Source organism: Myotis nattereri, assembly GCF_964212035.1.
Source record: "Myotis nattereri genome assembly, chromosome: 10".
NCBI lineage: Eukaryota > Metazoa > Chordata > Mammalia > Chiroptera > Vespertilionidae > Myotis > Myotis nattereri.
The window spans coordinates 63,602,020-63,613,987 of NC_138085.1; positions in this window are offsets into that span (position 1 = coordinate 63,602,020).

Consider the following 11,968-nt stretch of genomic DNA (forward strand, 5'->3'; position numbering starts at 1 on the left):
ATAGCAGTTTCTGCCCCAGCCAGGCCACAGAGTGATATAATGAGCCTTTAAGAGGTCATCTTTAAGACATTTTGTGCTTTTGAAAAGTACAGTGCAAACGGATATTTTTGTTCTCCTTCTCTCTCGCTTGTCTCTACTCCTCTCCTTGAGGTACCTGGACTCGCTAAGCACTAACATCACAGAAGCAGCTCCATGGAAGAGAAGACCCCAAGTGGCAGCCAGTGCAGGCAGGCTAAGGTCAGAGATTGCCCTGAGCTAGGAACTAGGGCAGACAGTGGTACAGTAGGGAAAAGAACAAGAGAAAGGTAATACATACCTCCATATGCTTTCTAGAATTTACTTTGCAAAATATTAAAAGTATTTATTTCTTGTAAGCATACATATTTGATGGCACTTTTAAGTTTTCTTTATGGAATAATCAAAGGATTCTAAGAAATCGGGACATTATAAACAAAACAAAAAAAAAGCCACAACAAAAAACTCATTTAAAAAAGTTTAATTATATTGGGAGAGAAAATCAACTGTTGATTCCCAGAAGCTGAAAATATATGACCAAGTATGACCAACAATACAGACCTGGAAACAGAAGTAAGACAGCTGAGAGAAAGCCCACTTTGCTTACTGACACTTGTCTGACTCACTATAAAGGAAAGAGCAGGAGATAAAACAAATATGTTTCTAATATACAGTCATAACATAGCCTGGGCCTAGGGAACCCTCTTACATGTACCTTTATTCTGCATGTTAAATTAATGATATTACTAACAGTTACTATCAATACTGTTGTCATCTCGCATAATTTTCAGTACATTTCACAAGATAATTACTATTCCCTCCCTTCCCCACCTTCATCCACAGATTGGAAAATGGAGACTCACAGAGACGAAGCACAGAAGTGCAGAGTCTGATGGGTTTTTGCTTGCTTTTTTGTTTGTTATCTTTTTTCCTCTTGGAATCAAAGATTTGCCGTGGCTTAATAACTAACCACAGAAGGGGGCATTTTTTTTCTTTTCATGATCTATATTCTTTGCAAATTGTGAAGGCAAATATTGAAAAAAGTATTCATATTTCCTTAATGTTAAGGATGTGGAAATTGAGGAAAATGCATTGCCCAAGTAAACTCTTCTTATAGCTAGGAATCCATAAAAATAAAAATTCCTATGGAAAAAAAGCAAGTTTGTAGATTAATAATAGATATAGTAACAACTAGTAATGGAAAAATTATTTATTAGTAGAAATGAAACAGCAGTATATTTCATTAGTGTGTTAATATGCATGCAACAGAATTATTTTTGAATCCATGTTTATTTGGAAAAAAAGTTTGCTGCCTTTAACAAAAAGACTTTTGTTTTGCAAGAGTATAAAAATAAATATGTAAATGAGATGCTTATGTAATATCTAATGCTAAAATAGCAGTAAACTATCATTGGTGGTATTGACGACCTTAATTAAGAAGTCATTTAATGACAATGTTAACAAATTGGCATCTTTTTGAGTCAGATTGACACTACTCAAGACACAAGCATAATTGATGTTCCCTCAGTAAAATACAGAGTATACTCTGTGAAGGAACATCTGATGTCTATAGCAAAATTAAGGTCAAGTACTTGGCAAAATATGTTATAGACTGTAACAGATGTTCACAAATTAAATCACATTTCTATTAAAAACTATAGAGATGCTCATTTGATAGAACCTGGAATCACAGAGTGATTGAAACAAAAGGGATTTTAGAGCCTAGTCATTCCCATTATATTAAAAATGAGGGAACTGACTTGCAAAGAAGGTTATGTGATTAGCCCAAGGTCCTAGAGTTGGCTATGAGGGTCTAGACTAGAACCCAAGCCTTTTCTACGGTTCCAGGTTGTCTCTCATCTGTGACAAAGGAATATTTGAATAATTTGAAGGAATATTTTAATAATTTACTTAAAAATATAGTTAGGGTAAATTCTCCTGTGTAGTAAAATTAGACACGGGAATATTAACAAGACAGACCATTGCATCTTTTGGATCTTACCTGATCCTGCTCCTGGCTATTGTCCAATGTTATATTTAATATTAAAGTCCAATTCCAGGAAAGCCACCATTCTCTGGGCATTAAAATGATGTCATATTAATATTAAATCTGCAACACACTTTTTAAAAAAATGTTTTTAATGTTACATTAAAAATCAGCAAATATTAGCACCATGCAAGTCTGTGGGTGGCAGTTCTTCAAATTTAGATGATGAACAAACACTTTCTCAGTTGATCTTTCTCAATATTTAATATCCAGAGTTTGGGTGTCAATACTAAACTTCTATGAATCACAAGTGATTTGGCAACAAATGGGCAAATACACTAACAAAATTTTAAAAAATCTTAATACTTAGAGGGAAAAATATATGTTCTAAGATGTATTTAATTTATCACTTGTGATTTTTAATAACTTATAAACTGGAAATTAGAAAATCTGAGTTCTGTTATAATCTTTTCTGTCAGGTCAGGCGGGAAATCTGGCTCCAACTTTGCACTGACCTACTGGGATACATTTTCTACAAAACAGACACCAATAAAATGAGGAGAATGCAGTTGACTTTCAGCCCAATAATGAAGATGCAGAGCTAATAACCTCTCCCCATCTTTGGCAATGGCAGAACTGGTCCTTGTACCCAATAACCTGAAAGTTAATGTGGATTCCTCACTTGTGACCCTCCCCCATATCTAATCATTCGACTTTATCATCAAGTTTACATCTCACTGCCTTAACTTTACCTCAGTGGTTCTAAAATGTATGGGTATCAGAATCTCCTGGGGAACTTGGTAATATATAAAGGGGGAAGTTTATGTCCTATCCTATTCCAGGGAGTCTGGCCCTCTGTGAGCTTTATTTGATGTAGGTGATTATGATATGCAGCAGTTGAGAAACATTACTTTAGTGTATGCTCTTAATATCTCTCTGCCAGGTAATTGCATTTGCTTCTAAAGTCATCTGATTGACTTCCGCTTCTTGCTGCACCAATTTATTCTTTCAACCTGAAAAAGTCCATGCATAAAACAGAAAAAATAATGGTTGCTTATCACACTCAAGAGTAAGTCCAAATTTATTGTGCATCTAAGATCTTTCAGGATTTGGCTTTTGCAGTCCTCTCCCAGTCTCAGTTTTCATCACTCCAAATTATGTGCACATTCCCCTCATGCCCAGAGCTTCCTCAGACTGGATCTTTTTCATATTCTTCCACAAATTTATTCAAAAATTATTTATTGAGTTCTTACCATTTGCACAGCACTGGATCTAAGCAGTGGTTCGCAACCTTCTGGCCCTTTAAATACAGTTCCTCATGTTGTGACCCAACCATAAAATTATTTTCGTTGCTACTTCATAACTGTAATGTTGCTACTGTTATGCATCGTAATGTAAATATCTGATATGCAGGATGGTCTTAGGCGACCCCTGTGAAAGGGTCGTCCGACTGCCAAAGGGGTCGCGACCCACAGGTTGAGAACCACTAACGCAAGAGATAGGATGGTGAACAGGTGGCAATCATACCAGTGCTCAAGGCGTGAATTGGGATAGGTGTGAATACTATAATGAGTAACTATATGGTTTTATGAAGCATATATTGGGAAGCCTTGCCTGGCCTGGCAATGTTCAGAGGTAGCTTCCTCAAGAAAGTGATTTTTGAGCTAATGCTTAAGGTTTGAATAAAAGTTGCTAAGATAAATGGCAGGAGGTTCAGAGAAACCTTAATGTTGGAACAGCATGTGCAAAGGTCTTGCAGTGGGAAGATAATACCATGTTTCAAGGAACGAAAAGAAGGATATATAGGTTAAAACTAAAAGAGAGAAAGGGTGCCTGGATGATGTGGCTCAGTGGTTGAGCATAAACCTATGAACCAGGAGGTCACAGCTCAATTCCCAGTCAGGGCACATGCCCAGGTTGTATCTTGGTCCCCAATGGGAGGCATACAGGAGGCAGCCAATCAGTGATTCTCATCATTGATGTTTCTGTTTCTCTCTCCCTCTTCTTTCCTCTCTGAAATAAATAAAATTATATTTTTTTAAAAAGAAAGAATGCGTGAGTAGCCATAGATAAAGTTGGCGATAAGGTCAGAAACCAGTCCAAGTGAAGACTTATTAGGCATAGTTTTTCTTTATCCTAAAGACCTTATAGACTGGAAATTAGAAAATCTAAGTTGGAAGTTATTAGATATTTTTAAACAGATAGTTATTTCAGATTTGCATTTGAACGTTCTGAGCTCAATGTAGAAAATGGATTGGGGAATGGAAAGCATAGATCATCTGCCCTTCGCAGCAGTCCAGGAGAAAACAGGTGGTGCTTGGACTAGGCTCCGATCACCAAGGCTGCAACAGGAGAGATGGTGAGGGAAGATAAATCAAGGCATGCTTTGCGCTCAATTCAAATAATCACCTTTCCTCCACCTCATCTTTTGGTTTCATCTACAAGAGTTAGATTAAATTGGGTTTTCCTCCTCTGGGTTCTCTTAGCAATGGGCATTTACTATTGCTACATAATATTGAGTTATGCATCTTTATTCTATACTGAAATGTAAATTACTAAGGACATTGGCCATGTTTTATCTCTTATCTCCACTGCCTAACTAATTCTATGTTTCAATAAACATTTGGATGATTCAACCAGGAATTGACCAGCCACTTATAATTGGGCATTTATAAAATTGCCACTGTAGAACTCCATTTCATCACTTAGTGAGTAATCTCTTCCCCTCACCCATTGTAAGTCCTTGAGCCAAATCCCAATAAGCAAATCTTTTTCCTGGTGCTACGGATAGACTGAAATGAATTAAGCAGATCCCAACAGGAAAGATTTAACTGAAAATAATTTTGTGAAGGAACTTTTTATAGATTTTGTGGCAGGCTCAAAGGACCAAAAACAATATATGGGACACTCAGGAACTTTGATATCAGGAAGCTTCCACCACCCCTAAACATAAAGGATAAGGGTAAGGAATAGTGTTAACGAATCCTAATGAGCGATAGAGCTATGTGTGTGGGTCTGTCCAACAGAAGGTGTAGTCATGAGAGCAGCCCCTGCCAGACCTATGGCCAGGCAGGTAATGAGCTGGTGGTAGGAAGAACTATTCCAATCTACCTCTTCTCCCAGCCTTCAACGTCTCCCCAGTGCCTCCCATTGACTGAGCCAGAGGGCAAGGAAATCCAGGTGGTTGTGTTCTTGAGGTCAATTTCCCAAGCCACTGAGCAAGATATAGAACAGGGAACAATGGATCTAGGGAGGCAAATGGAGAATAATCAGAATAAAAAAGAAAGGTTTACACAATTAATAAACCATGGGGATTGAACTTAGAAAACCAGAGAATCAGTCTAATTAAGTTTTTTAAATGATGATGTGGGCCAGAGAGGAGCAAAAATAAAAACACAGAGAACTCCAACAGGGGGCTACAGAATCCTCTGTAAATAATGGCACAAAAAAAAAGGATGCAGTAAATGGACAGAGAGGAGGACAATATAGGCAAATGCCCAGGCCTAAATCCTTTGCTGTTTTTCATATTTATGTCCACAATTATATTTTAAGGGCAATAATAGAACCTTCCCAATCAAGAAATCAAATAATCTCAATATTGACATCAATATATACATTAACATTATTGTAACAGCAATAAAATACCTTTTTACTATCTACCACTCACATACTCTATTTCATTTGATTTACATATTGAAAACTCTATGACCTAGGAATATAAAGCTAAATGAAATTCAACATATCCAATATACATTGAAACATAAATTATGATCATACATAATTACTATTGATCTACAGAGAATTTGCTATCAATCCGGCAAAGGTTAATATTAAACTGTATATGGAGATTATTACAATCCACAACTTTCTGGAAAAAAATCCTAAGCCTTATAAAGGAAGGTAACACACCATACATGACAGGTAGAAAGTGGGGAGATTGGGTTCCCACTCAGGTCTCTCATCCTGGACCTCCCATTCTTTCCTCTGTATGCCATGGCCGAGTGAAATGATGGAGCTGCCCAAAGTTGGAGTCAAAGGACTGGTTGCTGAGTTGCATATTTAGATACAAGGGCACTAGAAGGAATTTGCTCTCTTTTCTAATTCATTCGGAAAAACATATCAGAAGAGAAGGAAATTTTGAGTTAATTGGTTCAGGGAAATAATATAGCTTGGTGAAGCAAGAGTACATGATGCCCAATAGATGCTTATTACAAAGGGAAATGAGTCTCTCCTAGAGCGCTGGAGAGAGTTTATGATCAGCAGCCTGGGCTTGAAAAGTGTGTCATCAGGATGGAAAGATTGGAGATGAACTTGCAGAAGGAGACAAAGAGCTAGAAAGAGCTGTTTGAGGGGAAGTATGCTTTTCTAGTCTGCCTTTCTGGCCAACTTTAGATTTTTTTTTTTTTTACATCATCTATCTACTTGCTTGACTGACTCATTTCACTTCTTTAATTCCAAAGGCAAGTTTGGTTGCTCTCTACCTTCATGAACACATCTAGGTACCGGGGCAAGTAAAGACAAAGGGGCACACTCTTTCCCCTCACAGCTTTACATCTAGTGGGAGACACAGAGCCATAACCAATAAGGGTAATCTTACATGACAGGTGTTAAAAGAGCCACTAAGGGTGCTCTAGAGGAAAAAAACATCATCATTAAGAGGTGAGAGGGTTTCTTTTTAAGAACTTGGTCTTGAAGAATGAGAATCAAATAAGTAGAAAGAAAAAATCTAAGGTTTTAAGTAGAGAGAATGACAGCTGTGAAATCCTTGAGGACAGAGGCATTTTTTTTTTATATGACCAGAGCATCCCTGTGGGACAGGGATGAAGATGAGCCAGAAGAAGTAGGCAGGTGGCAAATCATGAAGGAGCTTGTACCAACCTAGGGAGTTTGAGAGTAACCACAAAGCTCTAGGGAGCCACTGAAAGATCAGTCAAGGGACTGATACAATCAGATTCAAGCTTGTTAAAGATCATATTGGAGGCCATGCGGAGAAGAAATAGGAAGAACTCCAGGCAGTAGGCATAGAGACTCGTTGGAAAACTTGTCCCCAAAACTGAGTTAATAATTACTGAACAGAGAACACAGGAGGACAGGCAGACTGGATTAGAGAAAATAAGAATGTTTATTTTCCCTTAAATTCTCATCATCTCTCCTTTACCATGTTAAGAAGGAGAAGGGAAGATATATGCAATTGATAAAGAGTGGATATGATTATGCTTGTGTTCACTATCTGTTTTAGACTGAACATGGACTTCCAGGGAACTGTGCTTACCAGAAATTCACAGAAGCAGGAGAGATAAATTAACCTTTAACCTCTAGGGGCAATGGTGGTCAAAGCCACCCATTCTCACCCCTTTGTCACAGTTTCTGCTCCTCAAGATTTCAAAGTGAGGAAGGCACTTCACAGTGATGATCTTTGAGGGAAGGAAATCCTAGAGTCTGTCAGAAATAAATGAACTCCCCAAGAGTATGGTTTTTACTTTGGTACACTTACCTTTTGCCAAGTTGTGTCTGTTATGCTAGGATTCACATTAGTAGACAGCAGGTAGGAGGGAAAAGCAACTCATCCACCACTTTGGAATAGATTTCTTACCTGCCTCACTGCAGATAAGGGCCGTTATTGATCTGATTAGGGTGGTTTAATTAGCAGAGCAAACAGACTCCTACTTTGGAGAAAGACTAAATGACTTTTGTGCTTGACCTAGAGAAATTACCTAGACAACCAGGACTTAAAGTTTCTCTGTCTCCTAAATGAGCCTGGTCAATGCTGTGCCATCTAAATGAGTGCGTCTGCTATGGTTTGGGAACTACTACTCCAAAGATAAAGATTGTAGGGAGCTTTTGTAAACAGACAAATTTCACTTGTCTCCCATTCCCTACAATGGGGTAAACACAGCCTGTGAAAAATATTGTGAAATTCAAGCAAAATGTATGCCCTCTCAGTAAATGAATGTTAGTAATTTGAGGGAAGTATAATATTGCCATAATAAAGAATGCTTCATGACAAAGTTATTTGGTTATTGCTCAAATGAGGAAACAGCACTAATTACAACACTTTTTTTTTTTTTTTTACTCTTCTGTAGCAGGCAGGATTCTCTGGTTGCAAACATAAGAAGCCAACTCTATAGCTTATGGAGAAAAATTGTGGAAGGTCCTGGGGGCGGCTCATAGGCAGGAAAGGTAAGATGATAAGGAAGCTGATAGAGACAGGACACACTTAACTCTGGGGACCTGGGGAGTAGGAACCAGCAGGTGTCTCTCCTAAAGGGCAGTTGAATAAAATGAGTTCCTTATCAAGTCAAGTGACAGCTTTTATAAATGGTGACCAGGGAGGAATGAGCCCGCATAAAAAAAAGAGTGATGTCTAAGCGGCAAACATGTGCTTTAGAGCTCCCAATCAATATGCACATGCCTTATTTAATGTTGATCCCTTGATGAATTATAACAACGTGAAACTGGAAACAGCCCCGCAAATATTCTACCTAAAGAACATACCTTAAAGAATGACAGTATGAGGAATCATATTTTTTTAAACCTGACTATTCTACCTTGACATCCATCAAAGTAATGAAAAAATATGGGTTAAATTGTGCAATGATAAATTTAATAAGGCTGACAAGCCAAAAGAGGTCATGGGAGGGAAGGGCAATGAGAATAGGAAGGAAATCTACCCTTTAAGTGGAAAAATAAGTAAAACTTGATCTAGGCAGGATTTATAATGAACTGAAAATTAGTTCCTTTCAATATGTGTTAAATGTTCTTAAAATAAATACCCTTTATAGCACCATGAGGATACCCAGCCACAGCCATTGGAAAATTTTATTGAACTGCTTTTTAGTTTAACAGATTTTCAGACAATAATTCAGATGATATTTTAGCTTTAATTGTTTCAGAACCGAAGCCATGTGTCTTGATGATGTAATGATAGAGTTTAAAAGAGTAATTACATGAGATAAAGTATGTCCTTTCCCTAGCACCACAATAAACTAGAGAGAGTAGTTTTAATTTGGGAGCCTGGTGTTCAATCTCACCATTGTTATTGATGTAATTTTGGCAGCATTTGAAGCTTTTTAATTCTCAATCCCATCATATGAAAGGGGACTAGTAATGTATCTTCAGTACTGTCTACCTCACAAGATTGTGAAGTACATCAAGCAAAAAGATTGGTGGTGAAATCATTTTGCCAACTCTACAGCACCCTATAAATTAATTGAAGGATTGATTATGTTTATGTTGACATGCTATTCAACAATAGATTTCATGGAAATGTTGTGAAAGCTTTAGATTTCTTGACCAGAGCTCTTAAAGGGAGTATTCATAGAATTTACATTCATCACAACCATTTGGAGCAGTATTTCGAAAACCAAAACAACTTTTGTAAAGAGTTAATGCCAGTGTGCTAAGTTTATATTATAACCCTTAAAGGAAGTAATATAAGTCTGTAATGTGCCCATCTCCATAAATGATTTCTTTTTTAAGACTGTGTGAAACAGCATTAAAAAGTAAGCTGCGGTTGTGACACCACCTTTGACACGAAAGAGTATGAACATAATTAATATTGCATACAAGTATCTCCAAGTATTGGATAGCGAGCTCACTGCTTAATTGTTCTGAAAATGATAGGGTATGTTCCCTTTAGGCTACATCACCACGATTTTTTTATTTGCCCTTTAATAGAAATCATACTGTATTTTTAGTCTAGAGAAAACAGTGTCTGTGGGAACCATGTCTCCCACCCATATCTTGGCAGTAGAAACTAGTGCCTCAGATCAAGACTATTTACTGGTCCCCATGGCAACAATGAGCTTTATCTTGCACAAATTCTAATATCATAAGAACCCAATGGTTCTTTAGTATAGTATCTCAGCCCTTAAGTAACAATCTTGATGTGAGCTATAAATAATTTAAATAGAACCATTTTTAATAAAATATTGGTATAAAGCTAGAAAGTCTTATATAGCCTCTTCACCAGATTTTCATTTGGGAATAAACCCTCTGCCTTTTCTGAGTAAAGACACTGGGCCTTCCAAAGAAGTGACTGAGTTAAAGTCCTGCTTTCTGTTACCTGACAGAGCAGTAAATGGGGTTGCAACAGTGTTGGGGCTGGGACATGTAGCAACACTCTATGTAGACCGCTGCCCATGTGTATGGGTTGCCTAAGTTTGGGGACCACTGTCCTCTTGTTTCACAGGCTCACAACAAGAAATGAAATCCCTAAAAGTTTCTACAGTGAGACTTGGTCACTTTCTGGGTTGCTAGATGTGGTATAGCACACTGGCTAAGAGTCTAAATGACAGCATGAAAAGATTGAGTTATACCCATACATTGCTCTGGAGTCCATAGAAGAAAAAATGCTGTATGGGTAACAACACATTGTATTATTCTTTTGCCTCCTGGTCAGATCTGACAGTTGTTAAGCCTACAGGATTGCACATACATTTTTTATAAAACCCATGTTCCCTGAAGGTACTTCCTTCCATACAACTACATTATAATTTTTGTTGGAGAGTGTAGGTGGTAGTACTGATATTCTACTTCCTATGCCGGTTTCTTTTCCAAAGTTTCAAAGGCATTAACACTCAGCAGGAATAATTGAAATACTTTATATACTTTAGCACCGTTCCCTTGTATAATCCCTTGTATGAGCTGTAACTGGCAGTGCTATTCATTGATTTTTTTAAAGACATTTAACATTTCTATGCATTTTAACACCCTCTTTTGGTAATGAAAGCATCGTGGACCAACTCTTTCTCTGTTCTCTCTTGAAAGCCTGCTGTTCTTTCTCATTTTTAAGTGCTTCATGAACAAATAAAGTAACTGGGCATTGTCGCTAAGAGGAGTATTTCAATACTCTGGACCCGCTGATGTTGATCTGAATAATTTGCCTCTGCCCTTTGCAATATAAAGGCAACCAGATGACAAAGAGTGTTGTACATCTAAGCAGATGAGAACAGTTCCAAAAACGGTTGAGCCTGCCCAGGCTTTAGCTTGCCTCCCAAAGTTCTAAAATGAGTGGCTTCTTCCCTCCCAGCCCCCGCCTCCCCCCTTCACTGAAATCGTCTAGTGAGAGTGCTAGTTGGGAAGGATTAGGTGAAGAAAGCAAATGAATTTTTATCTCACCTAAGTGAAAAACTTCATCTTGTTCATGTTTGTATTCCGTGTGGCAACTGACTCCATCAGTGCCTTGTAGTTATAGGAGTCAAAAAAGAAAAAGACAAATGGACAGATTTCCGAATCATCAAATGGTCTTTCTTGTAATATAAAGAGGAGGGAGGTTTTTATTTTTATTTTTAAGTTATAGTCAGAAGGAAACTGTAAGCAAAGCACAAAGCATGAGTTTGGGAAACATTGCTGACGTAGTCATGTGTCTGCCTTCATGTATCTGTGACAGGTGTGTGTGATACATGAAATATGGCTATAAAATAAGGAGGCCTAAAACACATATTTGGACAATATATTTGTTTTCCAGTGAAGTTTAATTAAATAAGTTATGTTAAAGTGCTTTGCAAACACTTAAAGTGGTATCCAAATATAAAATGCTGCAATTATAGATTGTTCAACAGTATCTAATGAGCAGCTTCTATGATCTACGTCAATCAAATAATAACACTAACAAAGGGCTGGGTGACTCAGTTGATTGGAGTGTAATCCCACACACCAAAAGGTTACAGGTTCAATTCCAGGTCAGCACATATACCTAGGTTTTGGGTTCAATCCCTGGTCGGGGTACATATGGGAAGCAACCAATTGATGTTTCTCTTTCTCTCAATCTCTCTCTCTCTCTCTCTCTGAAAATTAATAAACATATCCTTGGATAAGGATTAAAATAAATAAATAATAATAATTACATTGTAGGGACCAGGATAAAAGTAATGACTTTGCCCACAGCTATACAACTACAGAAAAGGGAGAACAACTGATATAAAAATAAATGACAGGCAATAGAGGCAATGCATACATGCATAT